Consider the following 22,307-nt stretch of genomic DNA (forward strand, 5'->3'; position numbering starts at 1 on the left):
GGCCAAAGTCGAGGGACTTGCACACTTTGGCACCACGACTAGTTAGACAGAGTATAAGGTTCCTTTCAGCCCTGTGCTCCAGACGTTATCACCACTTAACCTAGGCAAAATGTTTATCCTTACGCCTAGCCCATCCATCATACTTTTAGGGGAAGAGGATTGGACCAGAAGCATTTTGTATGGCAAAACCAGAGCAGAGCCATGGTCTGACAAGGATCGTTTTACACAGCACCCCAACCGCATGACCTATTCCCACATGCTACTTGCCCCAGAATGGACCTCACTGGAGCCACTGAATTACTGGGGTATCTCCCATAAAGCGCCGACTACAAGGCTAGAAATCAGCATATGCAGTGAGAGCCCTGCTGAGCCTTTTATGGAGGGCCACCAGCAGGACAAGGCTAAAATGGGGACTAATACTAATACTGCCTCATCAGCTCACCAGTGGTGGTTTTTGCAAGTGTTTCCATGCTTCAACAAGGACTGTAGGTGAGGTTAAGGGAGCCTACCCACGGCCGGGGGCAGCCTGGTGAGAAAAATTTCACAAAGGGACTCCTAGATGAGATTACACTTTGGTTGGTTCTCCCACCAACTTCAGGCAGAGAAGAAACCCATTTCTGATTAGGATTGAGTAGAATCAGTTAGCATAAGCAAGTCTGGCTTGCTACTTCCCCATTGTATGTAAACTAACAGTGCAAAGAACTATATTTACACGTTACTATTGTATCCAATATTTCTACTGTGCCAATCACCACCGTAATGGTCTTACACCATCTGGCCTTGTGGGTATCGCCAGACCCAAGTCTGTGTAAAGGAAGGCAAGGTTTGAGGGGGACCTTTTAAGAAAGAGGAGCTAGAGAACTGAATGAACAAAATCAGAGGAAACCCAATTGGGATGAGTGGAAGGGTATATGGTTGATGAAGTAGAGATGCTTGTTTCTCAAATGTGATATGTCATTGGTAAGCATGAGTGTAGGACTCAGAGTACAGCTCGATTTAGAGCAGAGTTGTATTGTGATGGGAATATCTAGAACAGATGAGGCATAGTATTAGATGTAGTTAGATGGTGAGTGGTGCCTGATGGACTTGAGATGTGCTCAAGCGGGCCCTGGTAGTATGTAGACTTTCACCGGATTACTTTGTAAGAAACAATCCCTATATCAAGGGATTTGCCAAGTCAGCTGACATGAGTGCTGGTGCCAAGAGTTGGAGGTTTATGCCTAGGGAGAACATTGGTTAAGTGGTAGGGGAGGGGAAGAATAAGAGACATGAGGGACATGTGTCAAGACATTTTAGGTTCAGTAGGCTATGACCAATGCATAATTCACTGGGACTTAATAAAATAACATTCATAACAAAATCGCTCAAGCGATCAGCTACTCAAAACTAGGAAGACAACTACAGTCCAAAGCCGAACCTTTTTAGCCTTGTGCATGATGAACTCCAACACACCACTAAATACACAACAGCACCATCCCCCAGATCAGACCGACGCAATCACAGGATGGGTTGTCTTCTCATTAATGTTACGTTATGTTATCAATTCTTATATAGCCCACGGTCGCCCGAAGGCATTATGGCGCTTAAGGAGAGAGAGAGCGAGAGAGAGACACCTAGGAGAGTTAGAATAAATGGGTTTTGACCCTCTTCATGAATTTAAGATAATTAGAGGTTTTTTTGATGGCCAGTGGAAGTTAATTCCATAAGGATGCCGCGTCAATCGAGAAGGCTCGACCGCCTACACGTTCACGATTGTATCTTGGCACCAGAAGCTTTTCGGCAGTGGCGGAGCAAAGATAGCGGGTAAATTTAGCTTGGAGATATTCTGCTCCCTGGTTGTGAAGGGCACGATGTACGATACACAAGGCCTTAAACTCTACCTGCTGGACCACTGGGAACCAGTGCAGAGTCCGAAGCACCAGAGAGATGTGAGCTCCATAGGGATTATCAGTGGCCACTCGAACGGCCAGGTTCTGTAGTCGCTGCAATCATTTTATCAGCTTCTTAGGTTGGGCCAGATATAGAGAATTACAGTAATGTATCCGCGATAGTACCAGGGCTGCAACCACCGGGGGACGCAGTGGGGCCGGAATCAGAGACAGAACCTTCCTAAGAGTTTTTAATTGGAAGTAACTGGCCTGACAAAGCGCTGTGACCTGTTAGCCCATAGACAGAGATGCTGATAACATGACACCCAGGTTTTTAACTTTCTTGACCGGGGTTGGTAAGGAACCCAAATAGGGTGGCCAAAAGGAGGACACCCGAGGTGTAGGATTAGGAGGGTAACCCACCACCATCACCTCAATCTTATCGCCATTCAACTTAAGCCAGTTGTGGCCCATCCAGTCCCCCACCGCCGCCAGACACCCCCCCAGGCACGACGACACCTCAGATTGATCAAGATCTAATCGAATCAATATCGGAGTGTTGTCGGCATACAAGTAGCATCTGACACCGAAGGAGCAGATGAGACGCACCAAGGCCCAAATATAAATGTTGAGCAGGATAGGCGATAGGGAGGAGCCCTGTGGTACCCCACAGCTAAGGTGACAAGAAGTATAAAGAAAGGGGGGCATTGCGAGGGTCTGTGTACGATCCGCAAGGAACAACCTAGACCAGGCTAGTACCTGCCCTGAGATACCAAACTAGGCAAGGCAGGACAGCAGGACAGAGCGGTTGACCGTGTCGAAGGCCGCTGAAAGGTCCAACAGTTTCAAGGCCCCACTCCACCAGCCTGGTCATGTCGCCCAGAATGGCAAAAAGAACACTCTCCGTGCCTCGGCCAGGACGGAACCCGGGTTGTACAGGGTCCAGAAGATAAGTAGATTCAAGATGGGAAGAGAGCAGAGGGGACATCAGTGACTCTAAGAGCTTAGCCAAGAAAGGGAGAAGAGAAATGGGGCGAAAATTAGAAAGGGTAGCGGGATCCAGCGCCAGTTTCTTCAGAAGAGGAACTACTCTTGCTGATTTCAATTCCCGTGGGATGAGCCCTGTCAGGAAGGAATTAATAGCATTTGTGAGTTCCGATAATAAACATGGAGCTATCTCTCAGAGGGATGGCATCTGAGGGGGAGCAGGATTTGATCTTCTCAATAGCCGTCAAAACTGTTTTCTCCGAGAAAGCTGGGAAAGTGGAACAGGTGTTGATTGTGTTAGGAACAGCCACGACGGGAGAAGAAATAGGAGGTGCTCATTCCGTACCCAAATGACATTAACTACTCCGTTACGGCAGCACACGTTTACTCTTTGTGCTACCCAATTAATGTTGTCAACTTCACCAGCAAGGAGAGAAGAAGAATCCCAAACAATGGCATTAACCTCCACCAGCATCCAGATTATGAATACCACCTGCATTTTGTGTCATGGTTACCACAAGGCGTGACCAGACTTGTGAACCTTCCGCGGTGTCATTGTGAGCATGCTGAAGCCATGCCCAAGAAAACAGACAGCAAAGCCCTTCTATTTACTCCCCTCAGGCCACAACAACATTTGGGGGGGGCTCAAAAATCTTAATTGCCAAGTTTGCAAAAGCTCCCTGAAAAGCAGGCACGACAAACTAATCAGTGTTCAGGCTTTTAAGCCTTCCGATTGGTGTCATGGTGAGCAGAGTCAGGTTGAAACCAGGCCAAAGAAACCTAAGAAACACAGTGGTCAAAGTCCTTCCTACTTACTCCCGAAAACCTTGAGTGGCCACGAACGCCTGGTTCTATAGATGTGAATGCTGGAAGGAAATATGGGCACATGTAACTGAGTGTGAGATTTCGATAATTGCTTTCCTGGGAGCAGAGAACCCAGCCCAGGTTTCCTGGAGGTTCCAGAGTTCTGCTAGGACCTTTATGGGAATAGTTATATTAGTGTGTGAGGCAGGAATCCTCTTAGGCAGAGGCTGGGCGTTTAAGGGAGTTAATTTACATAATCCAGCCTTTGACTAGACTCCTCAACCAGGGCTGCAATTACTGTGTCCTGTAAACAGAGGATATGGCGCGAATATAAGGTCAAAACAGGGATGTAGGGTCTAGATAACAGATTAGATTTCCAGGTCTACCTGCTGTTCCCGTTTTGTTTTTTGCTTTTGTTTAATTCGCATTTTAAGGGAGGTACTACCTGCTGCCTTATGGCTACTTCAAGGTGCTTAAACATTAGACATTTAAAGAAAAACATAACAAAACCTCAATTTAATATGACATGGCCTAACCAGCTAGTATAAGAGTAAACCGACATCTTATTCTCTCCCCGCCCCTCCCCCAAATAAGAATGAGCAAGTACATACAAAAGCGAATTTTAAAATAAACAGCAACACTCAGGTAGTGTCTAGTTAACTTACAATTAGCTGTTGGAAAAGAACACATGATCCCAACAGAACAAAACATTACATATCCTGTTTCTACAGCTTTAAAACATGAGCGGGCATAGCATACCAAATGTAACCGAGTGTAGCACTTCAAAACATAGACCATATAGCTTAGGGCAGGCTTAGCAAAACATGGCATTGATAGGCATCGCAAACAAATAATTATGCAATCCAGCTGAAACAGTACCGCAAAGTAGCATGTCCCCAGAAATTTATTGAAGTGGTTGTGATCGATCTCTCTATCTAGGAAATAACATAAGGAAGGCCTCAACCGAGCAAAGCCTCTGCTTTCCTGGAAAAGTGACGTGTGTGTGCACCTGACCCGATGTGGGGGCTGGGACGGTCTAGTTCCAATCCTCAACAAGAACAGATGTTGCTTAACAGATGTAGGGGAAGCTGGCTGGCCAGGATTAGACAGTCTCTAACCATCCATCTTATAGCGATTTTGTGCACCCGCAAAATGCTGCTAAAACTGCTGATTTATTAATTAAAAAAAGCACAAAAACAGTGAAAATGGCAAAAAAAGACACAGGGAGCTATGTTCTTATAACTTTCTGGATGCAAGTAATGGAATGCGAAAGTGCATCATCACCCACGCGAAACAAAAGTAGCGCAAACCACAAAGGACACCAGAATGTGCACACCTTATACGCACCCATTCAGATGGCCTTTTTCAACTCATTGCGGATTTGCGCAAAATCAGGGGGCGTTTCTGCGCACTTAAAAGCGCACCCCAAACAGGATGCCCTGTAAACTGTGAAGAGAAATTAGGAAACCCCCATGCACCATCTTTGAATGGGCACAGGGGAGGGGAGTGCATGGTGCATTTCCTGACCCTGTATCGCAACTTAAAAAAAATAAAAATAAATGTTTGAAGTGTGACAGCAGAGGTATGAACCACTGTTGTCTCACTTGCATTTCTTTCCCCCAAATGGGACAGACTTTTTTTTTTTAATCACATTTTACAGTGCAGGTCCCTTAAAGGCCAGTCACAGTGAAATGCGCTCAGAGCTTGTGGAGCATATTGGCTGGAGAGCGCTTATGACACCAATATATTCAAGGCGACTGGGAAGCGCATCATTTGCGCTACGGCTCAGTTCTGTGGAAATGTGTAGGTCACCTTTAAGAATAAGGTGGCCTGCTCATTTCCAAAAATGGGATATGTAAAAATAGCATATCCTCTGCTTTATTTTTAGATGCCCCCTTTTTTGGGGATCTGGACCAAAATGTAAAAACATTCAGAAATAGACATTATGAGAGGGAAATGAGAGATGGGGGGAGTGTTGGGCAAGAAAGCAGAGGGGGAGTGGTTGGCTGCAGAGAGGCAGATTGGGAGAAAGGATGACGGAAGAGTGCAATAAAATGGGAGAAAGCATGCATGATGCAGAAGCAGCAAGAAGGAATGAAGGACTGTAGACTGCAAGAGGAATTGGGGAGCCTAAGGTAAGAGCATGATTTGGAGTGTGGCAGGGACTGGGGAGTGCAAGTTGTGATGGGAAATTGGTGAGTGAGGGATTTTGGTGAGAGACTGTCTACAAATAGAGCAAGTTGAGAAACAGAACAGATTTGCTCACTAACAAACAACGACCAAACACCAGGACGGAACAGGACAAAGTAAGATTTCTAACCACCTAGAGTTCCAATATACAGCCTATCAGAAAGATTCTAGCCAAGCACTGGAACATTCTGCAACTAGATGTAGATCTACAAGAATTTCTGGATACTGCACCAAGTTTGACATTCAGGAAATCCAAAATCTCCCATCCCATTTGTCACCGAAACAAAAATACAATGGACTCTCACAAATACCGACACGAACACCATTGCATGGAAATTTCAAATGTGGAAAATGTCACGTGTCCATTCTCAGAAAATGGAAAGAAAGACATTAAGATGCCCAATGGCTCAATACGTAAGATTCAACATTTTATTAACTGCAACACAAAATATGGAATTCAATGTATATGGCTCCAAAATATATATAGGCAGCACCATACGACCTCTCAAAACCAGAATAGGAGAACTTTTAAGATCGATAAAAAACAAAGAAACATTTCCTGTTAGCCTTTCATTTTCAGCAATACCACAATGATGTAACTATGGACACAATCAGTTTTTTTTGTATTAGAAAAGGTACATATGCCCCCAAGAGAGGGAAATCATGCCGCCTTTGACACCGTTGACCACCCCTTAGTCCTCCAAGCACACCTTCCTTGGTCTCAAAGGCTCTGTCCTCAACTGGTTTTCCTCCTACCTTTCCATCCGCTCCTACCTTTCCTCCTTCGGGCGGCCGCTCCTCCCCTACTCACTCCCTTGACTTTGGAGTTTCTCAAGGCTCTGTGCTTGGCCCTTTCCTTTTCTCACTTTACACCTCCTTTCTAGCCCCTATCATCTCTTTGTTTGGTATCTCTTACCATTTCTATGCTGATGTCACCCAGCTCTTCCTCTCCTGCTCTTCCTTCACTCCTGAACAAAACTGAAGTTTTATTCCTTCCTGCCAACACTCTTTCTCCCCCCCCTGCCCCTCCTTATATCCTCTTTCCTCCTGCTCAGCTCCCCTTCTCTGCCTCAGCCCGCAACTTAGGCCTCCACTTTGACTCTAACCTTTCCTTTACTCACGACATCTCTCTCACCTACCGTGCATGTCGCTTCCATCTCTGCAATGTTTGTAAAATCCGTTCCTCCCCCACCTTCCAAGCCACCAAACTTAATTTCTTCCCTTATCTTCTCTTGTCTCTTCTACTGCTCAGCACTCCTCTTTGGTCTCCCTGCTTCTCATCTGGCCCCCCTCAAATCCCTCTACCATTCTGCAATCCGCACTCTATGTTCCCTTTCTCGTGACTCAGTCTCCTCTTCGCTTACCTCTCTCGGTTGGCTTTCCTTTCACTCACAACTCACATTCAATTTCCTCTGTCTTGTCTTTAAATATCTTCATAATCTTGCACCTCCCTACCTCTCCTACCTCCTCTCTTTCTGCTATCCCTCTTGCCTCCACCACTCTGCAGACCACTTTCTACTCATTGTCCCACCCACCTCCTTGTGCCCCTTCCCGCTTCAGATCTTTCCATCTCCTCGCCCTTCTCCATTGGAACTCTTTACCTCTCCCTATCCGCTCCATCTCTTCATACTCTTCATTCCGCTCTTCCTTAAAATCCCACCTACTTCATCCTCCTTCCCGACAGTTATTTTGCCCTTCCTCCTTTGCTTCCCCTACCCAGGTTCCTAATGTAATGATCTTGGCAAATTGTTCTACTTACTGTTCTTGATGGTTTGACTCATGACTTGTACTTATTGCTTCTATTGTATTCATGTTTTATGTGAAGCGCTTTGGCTTAAAGCGCTATATAAAATGTAATAAATACAAATACAATGAAAAGCTACCTCGATACAAAGAAGAATTATGGATCTGTCAAATGGACAGTTGCTTCAAAGGTCTCAATGCAGATATGGAGATGCATCATTTTTTGTGATCAGTTTGCATTGATATGAATTTGGAACATGTGATGTTACTTTATTGTTACTTTACCTTTAATTTTCTAATCAGCCTCCTATAGGATTGTACTATTTTGTCTTTCTCTATTATACTTTAGAGCAATATACATGAAATTAGCTAAACAGTATTTAGTATCAGTAGAGAGCGCTACTTAGATCTTTAACCTAGTAAAATGTAGCAAAGTACAGTTACAAGGGATTACATTAATTCCCCTTAATAGCATAAAGAAAAGACGTCAATCACACTACTGGATCAAGTGCTAGAAACGTATGTAACCATAGACACACAAATAAGGTCCGACTATTCGTAGCATGGACCGTAGTGCCATACATATATTTGCAGTAATGTAAGACAAGCATGTTTAAATAACATAATATGCATTCAATTTTCTAGCATTTTTCAGTCTCCCAATGCAAAATGGAGTACAGATGATGACATGGTAGCGCTAACCTGACACGACCACGCCATCACGTACAGTTAAATTAATCTTTACTATGGATCGTAGTGTTATTCACATATTTGCAGTAATGTAGACATAAGTACATTCAAAAATATCACGCGAGTCGTGCTCTCACTTTAGTATCCTCTAGTCCCTCAATGCAAAATGGAGAATAGATGACGCAGTCGCGTTAACCCGACGCAACCACGTCATCACGTACACACATAAAGCAGCCATTTTAGATTTGTCCGCAGCCGACGTGCCGTGAGGAAAACTGCAAAAGCAACAAGGGAAACCGGAATTGAAATCTTACCACGGTAACACTTTAGGAATCTATATTAATCTTATAAACTAAGCGTTATGTAGAAAACTTCTATAGTTCACAGCAAATTCAAACGGAGATAAGGGGTATCTCTTTACTGTCTCTTTTTTAGAAAGGAAATCTCAGCACACAAACAATTTGAGTGTCAGACCAACCATTACTGTTTTCTGTATCTTTGTAAATAACTTGTTGTATATAATATATTTTGTGATTCTGAATTGCTGATTTCTTATTTTAAGCCAGTTGAGTAGCACTCTCCATAACGGTTCTTCATAAAAAAAATCTGGATATGGGCTTGTGTCAAACAATCCTTTCTTCCTTTATTTGTATGATTCAGGGAAAAATACAACAAGCAAAACTTAAGAGACCATCAAAGGTGCAGTAAAAGGTTTACTGAGGCGTTTACGCGTTTCACTGGCCTCTTGTTCACAAAAGACTGCCTCGTCACTGAATATTCATAAAAAAAATTCAGCTGGTGATATACAAGTAAAAATGGAAGAACTATTGTGTTTACTCCATAATGACGTCCACCACATGTCGGCCATGTTTGCATAGTCACGTATACAAACAATTCATGAATGATTTCATTTTGAGTACATCTAAACACATTTAAACAATTTACAATCGTTGCCATGTCATTGCAATATATGCCAATTTGGTCCTGTGTGACCTGCTGCATATAAAATGTACCAATATGACTCGTAGCAGGATTTGATCCATTTTATCAATAATTATCTTACTTTGCAAATAATTATCTTACTTTGTTAAACAACATATTCAACCATTTGTTGCATGCTGTACAATTGAGTCATTTCTTTACCTGTGCATAAATGCATTATCAGAAAGTATATAAAGTACATGGCGCAATAGCAGCATATAAAGCTGATGTACAGTGCATAATGCGTCTGTAGAGTGCGTAATGCAATAGCAACTTATAAAATTGATATGAAGGGCACAGTGCATTAACATTCAATACTATGTGACTGCAGACCAAACAGGTCATATCCATTTGTCAATTAACCATACTAGCTGTACACCTTAGCTGTCCTTAAGTGAATCAATCTTACATATCTGATTTGGCTGTCTATAAAGTGCATGGTGCAATAGCAGCATATGAAGCTGATATAAGTGCATAATGCGTCTGTAGAGTATAATGCATAGCAACATCTAAAAAATGTGAATATAAAGTGCATAGTGCAATAGCTACTTATTAGATCTTTGAGGACATCTCTGCGGCGTATTCAACAGATTCTAAGCATAATGCCTAGTGCATTAATCATTAGTGCATCTATAAAGTGCATAATGCAGTAGCAGCATACAGAATTGGTATTAAGTGCAAAGTGCAATAACATCAAGATCCATGCGCTTACAGGACAAATAGGACGTATTCATTAATCAGTGTAATATCCTATATGTTTATTTATTTGTATTGCGCTCCAGACCCAAAGGTATCAGGGCGCAGAGGTTACAAGGAAATTCGCAGCTTAGGTTACAGTAATGAAGCAAAAAATGAAAATGAGGAATCAAGTTCCCTCAAATGCGCCAACTTTGAAAAATAAATCCGTTTTGGTGAGTCTTTGTTTTTTATTTTAATTCTTTTTTATTTTTAATTCCAAGTGTTATCGTCACACAGAGTATTGTTATTCCAGGTGTTATCTTCACAGCTCAAGTGTTGTCTTCACACCTTTATTATTTGAAAAGTAGGTAGCTCAAGCAAAAATATCAATTTTCTCCACTCAAGTGTCAGTTATTCCCACTCAATTATTCCCACTCGACACTTGTTTCCCCATTGTAGATATCCAATGGTTCATCAGGAGAAAAACATTATTTTCCTTTTAGTTTCTTGAGTAACAGATTATAAGTGCCTTATATTTATCCACTTATGCTTATCCTGTTTTTTTTTTTAGAAAATGATAGTTTCCAAGTTTGTCACTGGTAATTTTAAAAACTTTTTGCAAGTAGCTTTTTGTGAAATTATCTTATTTTATTTTGAATTCCAAAATGGTTCTGCAAATCTTCTTTGTAGCCCTGATAAACTGAGAAGAGCTGCCGGCTGCTTTCGCCTTAGGTTACAGTAATGGGTTATACAAGGCAAATTTACCGGCTTTCAAGTGCATAAACGATAGCTGCACCATATGAAAATGTAAAGTGCATAGTGCAATAGCAGCTTACTATATCTATGACAGCCGTCTCTCTCGTTACATATTAAACAGATTGTGCATAAAAATGCCTAATATGTTGGTCGCCATTGAAACCATACAATTCCATTATCCACAGCCTGAATTATTGTGTATTGTAAGCTGCACTCATACGGGTATTTAACTACGATGGCCATTGAGAAATTTAGTCCAATCCTCCATTTTAACACCAAGCTGTTTGTAACAATGAAAACTTGTCCAATTCACATCATTGGCTAAAGTGCACAAGAAACAACCACCAATTTACAAGATTAAAAACCAGATTAAAGACAAAAAACAATTAAAATCCAAAGAGTAATTGCGCATCGATCTAATGACAGTAAGATGGATGAGTAGAAGATCCAAAATCAAATGGGAAAATGGGACGACATAGGAGGTAATGGTGCACACACCAAACAAGCCAGAGAAAGTTTAATTTCATTGACCCAGGAAGGTATAAAGGTCGTTGTCGATATTATGACCATTTGGCTGTTTGCTCTCAAAATCCAAAATACAAGAAGTCTCTTTTTGCTGCAGACCAATTACAATGTGATGGAATCCAAAGAAACTGAAAATGTCCATGTCACTACTATGGCATTCAGCAAAATGTTTAGCCATGGGGTAGTTCACATCGCTGTGCAGAATGGCTCGTACATGATGTTGGATTTGGATTTTTGGTTTGCACTTCGTGCTGCCTATGTACCATTTGTGGCAGGCACATCTAAGGACATATACCACATACTCCGTTTCACATGCAATTTTCTCCTGTATTGGAATAGTATGCCCTGTAATGGAATGTTTGAATGTTCCATAGTTATTGGTTTGTGAGCCAGCTTGTTTGTGTATTGTCATGATCTTTAGTCCTAAAACTCTGCACCAGTGTGTCCTTAAGAGCTATTTTGTCTGAAACTTATCTCTGGATTGTTCTTTAAACTGTTGGACAGATCAGAATCTGCCGATAGGATATTCCAGTGTCTTTGGAAGAGTTGTCTGATCATTGGTGTGTGGCTGTCGAATGTTAAAATGAGACGTGTACTTTCTTTCTCTGCATCCATTTTTTCTTTCTTGCGGGATCCTGACAGGAGGCTTTGTCTGTCTAGTTGTCTTGCTTTAATGTTAAGCCCTTTTGATTACTTTTTTTTTGATACATCTGTCTTTGAAAGCCTGCAGCCGTTATTTTGCGCTCCAGATCGTAAATATCTATTGTAGTATTGTTGCGTCTTGTCTGACAAACTCTTCATACGGACCACTCCATATAACATTTTTTGGGTATCCACTTGTGGCATGTAAAGATGTATTTGAGCCAGTGATTTTTCTGTGTAGTTCGCAAGTTATTGTTTCATTCACAATTCTCATGTTAACATCCCAAAAAATAATTAATGTTCGGCTATGTGTTTCAGTGAATCTAAGGTTATTGGTGTTCAGATTCAACTGTTTGACTGTTACACTCACCTGATATCCACAGGGACGCCACACAATGCTGGATGGAGGCTGTGCGCTGTCCTGGACCCCTTTCTGCTTGGTTGTATGTTGGCTGGTGGACAGGTCCTATGACAGGAGAATGGGGGGTTTAGATACTGAGCCTGTGATGGGGTGCCCACCTCTCACTGACCAAGTCCCTTCCTTTAGGGTTATGTCTCAGTGCGGGGGCGCGTGTTAGTTGAGGGCATTCTGAGGGCCTAGATACTTCACTGGTCCTGTGCCCTTGTGTCGGGTCCAGTCCGGCTGTGACACCAACTTGTTTAAAGTGCTCAGGTGAGTGTTTTTAGTCTTTGTTCCCTCTCCTGTCTTCTTTTCGTTCTCTGTGCTTTTCGGTGCTCTTTTTCCCTTCTTTGCTTTTAATGTCTCTGTCTTCAGAGATTGTTGCTGTTGGGAAGCCACAGCGCCGGATGGTTAAGGCTGAGTTAAGTAGTTTAGCGCGAAGCGCTGCACAACGTGAGCCGGTTTGCTAACCTGTATTCCTTTCTCTCTTCACGCAGGAGACAGTGCGCTGATGATCCGGAATGCAGTTCGTTCGGTGACCGGGTATGCAGGTAAGTGGTGAATGGTGTTTTGTGTGTTTTTTCAGTCACCGTTGCAGATTAGCGAAGCACGATGTTAGAACCCGCTGTTAATGTTGTCCTTTACTTTGCAGGTTGCAGAGCACTCCGGAGATGGTGAAGCCACCGAGCGCGGCCGGATGAAGAAGCTGTTACTCACAGGTAATTGTTCCTCGCTAATGCTGTTCTTGCAGGCCACGGAGTGCTCCGGAGATGGGTGAGCCACCGAGCGTGGACTGATGTGCGGATGGATGTTGGAGCTGCTACTCACAGGTAAGTGTTTCTTGATAATGCTGTTCTTGCAGGTTGCCGGTGGAATCCAGGGGGGGATGCTGTAGATTCAAGCTGCCAGAGAAGCAGATGAGCTGGAGCAGGACACGGTGAGCGTTACGCTGCAGGAGTGCAGACTAACGGGAAGCGTGAAACCCAGTTCGGGCGTGGCATATATAGCCAGCCACACCTGAAGATTCAACCACACCCAAAACACTAGCCTGCATCCATCAGTTCATGGAACTGAGCTGCAGGAAGGGCCTCCATATTGGATTAAGGCCCTGAGCTGCAGGAAGGGCCTCCATATTGGATTAAGGCCCAAAGTGGGCTTGCCTTATTCTTGTTAATGAGCCTGGCGCCAGGACTGTCTCCAGGTCTGCTGTTGATGGGTTCTTAAGCCCCGTGGAGTCACTGTGGGGGGCTGTAACCTCGCTGCTGTCAGGGGGCTGTTGCAACTGAGGGGGTCAGGGATAGGGGTCATGACATTGACAAAGTCCAACCAACTTTTCTCTGTTCCCTTCCAGATTATAAACAAATCGTCTATATATCTCAGCCATAGCGCCACATTTTGTGTTAGTTCTTGATTGCTGTCAGCCCATACCTCCATTTCCTCCCAGGCACCCATTGTGAGGTTAGCATATGTGGGCGCGAAAGTTGTGCCCATAGCAGTTCCCTGCACTTGTTTAAAATAATCATCATTAAAGAGGAAAACGTTTTTCAAACAGAGGTCTATCATGTCCAATCCCATTTTTATATGTTCTAAATAGTTAAGAAAGACTTCATGTTTAGATAGTGTTCACATGCTCGTTTTCCATATCCATGCCCGATGGAGGTATAAAGTGATACAACATCCATGGTTGCCATCAAGTACTCTTTTTCCCATGGTAGGTCTTCAACACGGGACAAGAAATCTGTAGTGTCTTTTATGTATGATGAAAGTACCGAGACAAAAAGGAAAAGCACCTAGTCAATGTACTTCGACATGTTTTCCAATGCTGAGCCTATTATGCACACTATAGGTTTCCCTGGCGGTTTTTGGATGTTTTTATGCATTTTCGGAAGAAAGTAAATTGTGGTTGTGATCGAGTTGGTGGTTGACAAAAACGTACAAGTCTCTTCTGTTAATATGCCCATTTGCTCCCATTTAATAAGAAACTATTTAACCTTGTTCTCTTGTTCTTTGACAGGATTACTGCTCATCCTAGCATAACATTTCTGATCGCTGAGCTGTTTGTACGCTTCCTTAATATAGTCAATTTTGTTCTGTAATACTATATTGCGTCCTTTTTCGGAAGGTTTGATGATACAATTCTTAAGCTCATGTAGTTCTTTCAATGTTTGCCCATCTTGGGTTGTCATATTATCCCAGGTGTTTTTTTTGTCTTTCCATGCATACTTTTCAAATCCTCGATCACTAGGCTTTGAAATGCCTCAATACTGCTTGCAACATTGGTTGTGAGATTGAATTTCGACTTCTGTTTCAATTTACTTGCAGCCGTCCAATCTGTTTTAAAGCTAAGCTCAGCCGAGTCATTGAGTCCTTGTTCCATACCCACATCTGTGCCTTTTTCTAGTTCCATCAGGTCTGATAGTACAATCAATTCCTTTATTGTGATTTATGTTCTCCCTATTTGATCTCGTTTCCGACATTTGCTTTGGATATTGGTAGGGAAAGATTTCCTTAGACGAATCTTGCGTATAAAGTAGTCGAAATCTATTCTTGTCTGAACATAATAATTTTTCGCATTTGGACAAAAATTGAGGCCCAGATTGAGTACTTTGTGCTGGTTGGCAGTCAGAATGCGTTCAGATAAATTGATCTCGAAACTGCCATCCTCTTTTCCGCATGTCTTGCTTATTTGCCAGAGCGCAGAGATCTGGCCGGGGTATTGTTTGTTGCATTTCCTACTCTGCTGCCCCCTCCTCGTTTGTTTCGGCCCCCTCTGCCCCAGTTACGCTCACCTGGTCTCTGCGGGGACGTTGGGGCACGGTTGCAGCCCTCCCTGGAACTGGCTGCCCTTGGTCAGGCTTCTTCCCCTGCTCTTGTGTTGTGGACTGCGTTGGTTGTTGGCACTGCCCCTGCGAGAATATGAGAGGCTGTGAGAATGCTGTGATATGACTGTGGTCCCCCTCAAACTCTTCTTCCCAGAACGTGGTGAGCATGCACCGACCTATATAGTCTCACCTGTTTAATTACGATGGTGAGCTCTCCGTCCTGCTTCTCACTGCAGGGGCGCTTTAGCTAGACCGAGTTTCTTCACTGGTCCATGTGCGTGGCAGCCCAGACCGGCTGTGGCTGAACCACTCCAAAAGGTAAGTATCCTTTCAATAATTATTATTGTCTGTATTTTTTGTAATGTCTTTCCTTTTCCCCCCCAATAGGTGATATGAGGCCCAGGGGGTAGTTGCGGTGCAAGAAGCGAGGCCCAATGGAAGAAAGGGGAGTTCACGATATCCCAATAGGTGGTAAGTTTGATTTTAAGGTCAAGCACGAGGATTGGTCTAAGCGCGACCTTAGCGTAATGTCTTAATCGCTTTTCTAACCTTGTTTTGTCTTTTTCTCTGGCAGGGATTGTCTGGCGATGTCAGACTGGAATGCGTTATCTGAAGATCTGCCGGCGGGTTAAGGATGCCTGGATCCGCAATGCTGTTGGCCGAAAGTGGACTCCCGAGTTAGTGTTGTGGCCGGGAGCCGGAATCAGGTTAGGATGCGCTCCGACTGGGTTTACTGCTGGAATCAGTTAAGGATGTGCTTCAGGCGGCGGCGAGCGTTACGCTGCTATAAGCAGACTAACGCGAAGCACTTGCATGCGGGCGGGCTTCAATAGCCTGGTCCCGGCCACGCCTATTTGTTCTGACTCGTGGCCCCACCCTGCCACTCCTAGAGGATGCTGCACGTAATGCCCAATTCACGCCTATGGCCACGCCTGACCTGGGGGCACGTGGAGGCCCTGCAGGGGAAAAAAAACAGCACGTGCACCAGGATAAAAGTGTGCCGAGCACACTTATGAGCCATAAAAGGTCCAGTTGGACCCAGTCCTGGTGGCATTGGCGCCAGGACTGGGTCCAACTGGACCTTTTATGTAGTGGAGCTTGTGGTTCTTGCCCAGTGGCCATGACGGCCCCGATTTTGATTTCCACCTCTTGTCTGTTTGTTTTTCTGCCATCTTGGTGTAGCAAACGCATTTAGTCTAAGAAATGTAAACAAATATTGGGTTCATCTGTATCACTGCCCGTCAGATCAGAATCTGAGAGTGATGAAATTTCTCTGCTACTTGCTTCTGTTTCTTCTGTAGTTGAAGCTGGTTTATTTAGTGACACTTGTCGTAGTTGGTCAAACCTTCGAGCGAAGGTACAGACCCTTCCTTTTTCATAATCCTCCTTATCTCGCAGGAATTTTCTTTGGTTCCTCTGTTTGATCTCTTCCTCGTAGCCTAACAAGTTCTTTTCCATGGTATTCTTTAGTTTCTTTCCATCTTCTGTTTCTGATATCAGTTTTAGTTTCTCTTCCACCTCACTTATTTTCTCCAGTAATTTTGTGTGATCACTACCAGCATATTTTATCAACAATTGTAAAAAGATTTTGGAGCATCCATTTGTTGCATCGCTCCATTATTTTAGCATAAGTGGATCTTGTTCCTCGAAGGAAGGAATGATGAGGATCCTCAATCTATGTAGTTTTTTAGAAGGAATTTTTAGAATTCCTTCAGAAGCCCACTCTCGCTATCATTATTTGGTACTGCTGCAGTGTGTGATACACTTTTAATGATTTGTAATGTCTCATTAAATAATGTTAAGGCTTGTGCCTTTCTTGTTGCTTCTTTATTAACTTGGGAGTTAGCCATGTTGGTATTCCCTTAGAAGAATGTACACGTATCCCGGCACTCGGTGCGTTTCCAGATAATAGTTAGCAAAAATTAGCATCAGAAACAGTATGCTCAGTTATGGAACTCTAAAGCACAGTATAATAAATCTGTGCAAGTCGTGGATATATTCTATGTATTATGATGTACTCCGTCCCATTATGTAACCCTGTCTTAAATGTAACCTTTGAAATGTTATGTAATGTAACAAAGAAACTGAAAATTCTTCTAATGCGCCCAAATACCACAGGGTTGCGAGCGCTTTATAAATAAACTGATATTATTGTATATTATTTTGGTTACAGGTTTTATACAAAAATTATTGTTTGAAACCCTTGTGATGAACGGTCAAGAATTGAGGGACGGGGAAACACGTGTCAAGGGAAAAAAGAGAGTAATCTTAGTCTAGTAATATTCTCAACACAAAATGTTTATGTTTGATTAATTACAAGACTGAGAAATCACATTATACTTCAGACAATCAAGTTCAATAAATTGACTTTGGTGCAAAACAATTGGATCCATTTCTTTATTCTACAGTTCGACTGGTGCAGATACTTTCCATTGGAGGGCAGTCAGTGATACTGGCTCAAATCTAGGATAAAAGGAGGACTCCTGCAGCCATTCTTCAGGTCATCGTTGGAGCCAGATTACTTTGAAGAGTTGCAGCCAACTAAAGATCCAGGGAACACCACTGAAGAGTTCCAGTAGTGCCTCCACCAGACAAGTACCAGCGATGACCTGTTCCTCTGAACAGATCATGTGAAAACCCTCAACGGTGCTTTGACGTTTGGGCTACTGGGAAGATTAATCCAGAACTCCTGTTTTGGGGATTCCAGGGTGACCTTTTCGGGCCCCTCAACTTTTGCTTTTTCCACGTTGTCTTTTCGCTCCTTTGATCTTTTAGTGGCCATAGAGGATTCTGAAGTCCCCCTGCCATTAGGTCCCTTTATACCAAACTAAGTATAGTAGGTTGATGGCAGATATATTTGAATAAACTTTCAATTTGGCTTCACCAGGGCTGCAAGCTATTTTTACCACATTGGTAACCCAAAGTACATTTTATGGCAGCCACTGAGGTAAGGTATTTTTTTTAATTCTGCACCATTTTGTTTTTCAGACGTTCCTTTGTTTAGATGACCACAAGGTAGGCCAACACGTTTTTTGTAAACCCACAAGGGAAGCCTCAATATTGATCCCAACTGGTTTAGGCCAGTATAGGTCCCTGGACTATCCGCCCCACTTCCAGTGGGGGCCACTACGACTGAGTAGAAGTCCGACTGACCTACCAGTATGGTAGCTGATGTGATCACCTGATATACCCCTGCACTTGCCTACACTTCTTATTTATTGGATTTATTGGCTTTTATTTTACTGTTATCCTATGTACTGCACTGCCCCCTCCCCTTCCCCCTCACACTTTTCCCTCCTCCCCCTCCCCTGCACTTGCGCAATCTCAATGTCACCTGGCCTAGTAAGATCCTGTCTTTCATCTGTTCCCCCTCCCTTGCTTCGTTGCGCTTGAAACACTTGTGTATAGGTGCATTATAAATGCCATATGATATCAGCAATCCTCAGCCCCTTTTAGCGATTGGCTGGCTACCCTTTGGCCAGTCCCTTTGTGCAAGGGTGTTTAGGCGTTGTTCTGTCCCTGTTGCACCTTTTTGCTTTCCTGTTCCTCTAGCTTGGAGGTGGAAGGTCTGCCGACCTAAAGTGGGGGTTGCTGAAGTTTAAAAAACAGTTAAAGCCCTCACTTGGCAATACTTGATAAGTGCAGTGGCTTGGGCATATCCCAGATAGTGTTTTCTTTTGCTATCAGAAATCCAGTCTGAGTTTCTTGAAGACTCCTGGTGTTACATACGCTGGGTTGAGCCCTCCACTCTAACAGTTTTGGGGCAGTTGTACCACAGCTACCCGCTGGTTATCGCCCGGATATTCAGATTAGCCGGGAGTTCAAAAGTCCAGAAGGTGGTTGAAGCCTCAACTACCCACCAGATCTTCAGCTTTGGACATCCTGAGACAGTTTGCTGCAGTACCACTGCCTTCTTTTGTTCAACCTGCTGTTGGGAGTGCTTTTCTTTGGTTCCCTGATCTTCCCCAAATCACCCTCACCAGAATGTTCACTCCAGGCTTGTAGAGATCCTGGTAACAGCCTTTGTCCCTTTCTTCGGTAGCCGGGATCTTAGTTGGCCCAGGGTGGAAGATCCTGGCAACCGAATCCTGCAAAGCGCACTTTTAGAAAAGACACATTCACTCATCGGGTTGTCTCGAGTTGCTGGAGCAGTTTTCTCCGAAACTGCAGATATAATTACCTACTTGTTGGTCCAGGGGTGGGCAATTATTTGAGATACTCACCCCCAGGTTTTGCCCTGGCCCACGTTATAAATTCCTTGGTGGGAAGTCTTTACTGCAAGTCCCATAGACTTCCATTGGGGGGGTCCCTCCGCTCTGCTGCTGCTGCTTCTTCTTGCTCTGCGGCCTAGGTCACTCCTCTGGCCTCTGGAATTCTTCTTTGTGGACTCCTGTGGCCTTCCCTGGTGATGCCCGTTGCACAATCTGCAGCAGTGGAATCAAACAGCCTTGAACCCACTAAAGCGGGTGGATCCATTATCTTTCCCATTCATTCCAATGGCACTGTCAACTTACACGGAACTCTCAGAAAATTGATTCTGGTGTACAAACATGCTGGCCATTTTTTCTGGATTGCCGATGGGTTAGTGAGCTCTGGACCATGTTTCATAACTTTTGAATTTACCTGTGATTTGATGTCTATTTTTGTAATCATCCGTTTTATTTGTGCTATGCACTTGAAACAGTTACTGCATCCAGTTACAATTTGTATATTTTTCAAAAAGGAATATAACTGTTTCTGAAATATTGGATACTCGAAAGTCTTTGCCTAGGGTTTAATATGGAAAGGCTTTACTGCTTTGATAATATGCTGTCATCTGACTTTATTAAAGGCTATATCTTTCAGTATATCAGAGTAGTGTATTTTCTATAGTTGTGTTAGGGCTACCTTTACCTGTCCGTCGACATACTACCCACTACCTGAGGGTTGAGCCTGGTCACTCTGACCACATCACCTACACTAAGATGTTTGGCTTCCATTTCTTATCAGGTTTGTTAGCATTCTCCTAGGGTTAGTGGTTGTAGCATCCTCAGAGTGTGGCAAACAAATGTGGGATTGAACAAGGACCAGCTAGCCTCGACCCCTGCATGGGGATCCTGCACCCTGGACCACTCAGAGGTATCCTGGGACCATCTTGTGGGCTGACCAACTAAGTCCAGGAACCCTTTTTGTGCACAGGTCGGCGTTCTACGCTTCGATTTGGGACTCTGAAGATCTCCCGCTTGTATGTCAAGAACACTCCTCCCCAATTGCTGTTCTCGAACTTGAAGAGGCCTTCCAGCAGAAAATTGTTTGCGCCTACAATGAGTGTGGCTGACTGCTGCTTGAGAATGGTAATCTAACTTCCTGGATCATTCAGCTGTCCAGCATCAGGAACTATCGCACCGGAGCTCAGAACAACAAGTTACTTACCAACTGGTAACGTTCTTTCCACTGGATGTTCCTCCAACGTATTTCACATCTTTGACATGTAATGTCCACAGCTGTGCTGCTTCGTATTATTTTTTGGCAGAGGGCGTCCTGCGTCGATGCCGTTGGGTCGATGTCCCTCGAAGGCCTCCGTCTGTATCTTATAAATAGGACGCACAGCGCCCATAGTATTAGTTTATATTTTTTTTATCCAGAACGTGTGACATGCTCCTCCACAATGCCTGCATGACTGTCCACAGCCTTGAGTGAACGCAAGCTGCAATAGCATAGGAAATTCTCCAGATGGGCAGGCTGGGAGGGTGATGTGGAATACGTTGGAAGAACATCCAGTCGAAAGAACATTACCAGTTGGTAAGTAACTTGTTCTTCGAATGGATTGTGTCCTCCAACGTATTCCACATCTTTGACAGACTCCCAAAGCACTATCGGTGAATGGAGGAGGGAGAAGAATTTAGAATACCCAATCAGATGGCAGAATAAAGCACTGCTTTAGCAAAGGTCACATCCTGACCATGGAGCGTATCCAGGGAGTAATGTTTGAAAAAAGGTGTGGATGGAAGCCCACGTCGCTGCATCACAAATATTCCTAATAGGAACTCCACGCTATAGGGCTGTGAATCTAGCCACGCCCCTAGTGGAATAAGCTTGCAACCCCTCAGGAGGGTCCTTGCCCACCAATCTAACATTCAGTAATGGTGAGGATAATCCACCTGGACAAGGTCTGTTTGGTAACAGCTTGGCCCAATCAGTGTCCAGTGTACCCCACAAAGAGTTGGTCGTCCACTCTGACCCTGGACATCCTAGAAACATAAAAGCTCAAAGCTCTCCTAGGGTCCAATCTATTGAGTCGCTCCTCTTCCTTTCCAGGACGAGGATAGAGAGCAGACAGTACCACTTTCTGGCTCAAATGAAACTCAGACACTACCTTAGGTAGAAAGGATGGCCATACCCTCAGTACAAACCTATCCTTGTGGAACACAGTAAAGGGTGGCTTAGATGAAAGTGCCTGCAATTCACTCACTCTGCGAGCAGACATAACTGAAACCAAGAAAACGGTCTTGAAGGTCAAAAGTCTCAAAGGACAAGAGTGCAGAGGTTCAAACTGAGCACCCATCAGCAATTTCAAGACCAAATTCCGATCCCAAACCGGCACCTGGAACACGGACGGCGGGAACACATTCGTGAGCCCTTTTAGAAATTGGGAAATCAAAAGGAATCTTAAAATAAGAACATTCTTCAGATGAGCGCTTGAAAATAGACCGCACCGCCAGGTAATCTTTAATGGTACCCACAAGAAGGCCCCTGTGGGCCAAAGAAAGCAAGAAAGAACCATTGGAATGGAACACTGAAAATGATTGACATTGTGTCCTCTGCACCAGTTGCAAAACTTAAAGGCATGGTCTAGGAAAATTTTTTATTGTCCCTACGGGTCGGCCATGTTTTTTTAAGCCTAAGTGGCTCGATTTTAGAAAACTTTCCTATGGACCTTACCCGAGTTTTCGTCCATTAAACGCACGTGAAAACAGGCACCAGGGAGCCGCCATTTTGTGATAATCCTATTACTTGCCGCATCGCCCTGGCTGACCTGCTTCTGCAGCACTAATTCAATTCCCCCACCCCTGAGCCTGTCATCAGCAGACTCGTACCGCCTATTTCCCAACGCCAAAGCACGTCTCGTGTCAACATTCGCTGCGCTTCAGCTAATGACGTGTCGCCATGGAAATGGCAGGACGCCTCTTGCCTCAATAAGTATAAACAGACCGTTGCACAACACACAGCAGCAGATCTTCG

At 43.9% G+C, this 22,307-nt stretch overlaps 1 protein-coding gene across 3 annotated transcripts in view; it reads right to left on the reverse strand.

Annotated features, from left to right (window-relative positions):
• Window positions 1-22,307, reverse strand: part of SETDB1 (SET domain bifurcated histone lysine methyltransferase 1) — a 1,213,210-nt gene that overhangs the window by 458,116 nt on the left and 732,787 nt on the right. The gene's annotated exons all lie outside the window — the stretch shown is intronic.

Source organism: Ambystoma mexicanum, chromosome 1p (genome assembly GCF_040938575.1).
Source record: "Ambystoma mexicanum isolate Mex_15411 chromosome 1p, UKY_AmexF1_1, whole genome shotgun sequence".
Lineage (NCBI taxonomy): Eukaryota > Metazoa > Chordata > Amphibia > Caudata > Ambystomatidae > Ambystoma > Ambystoma mexicanum.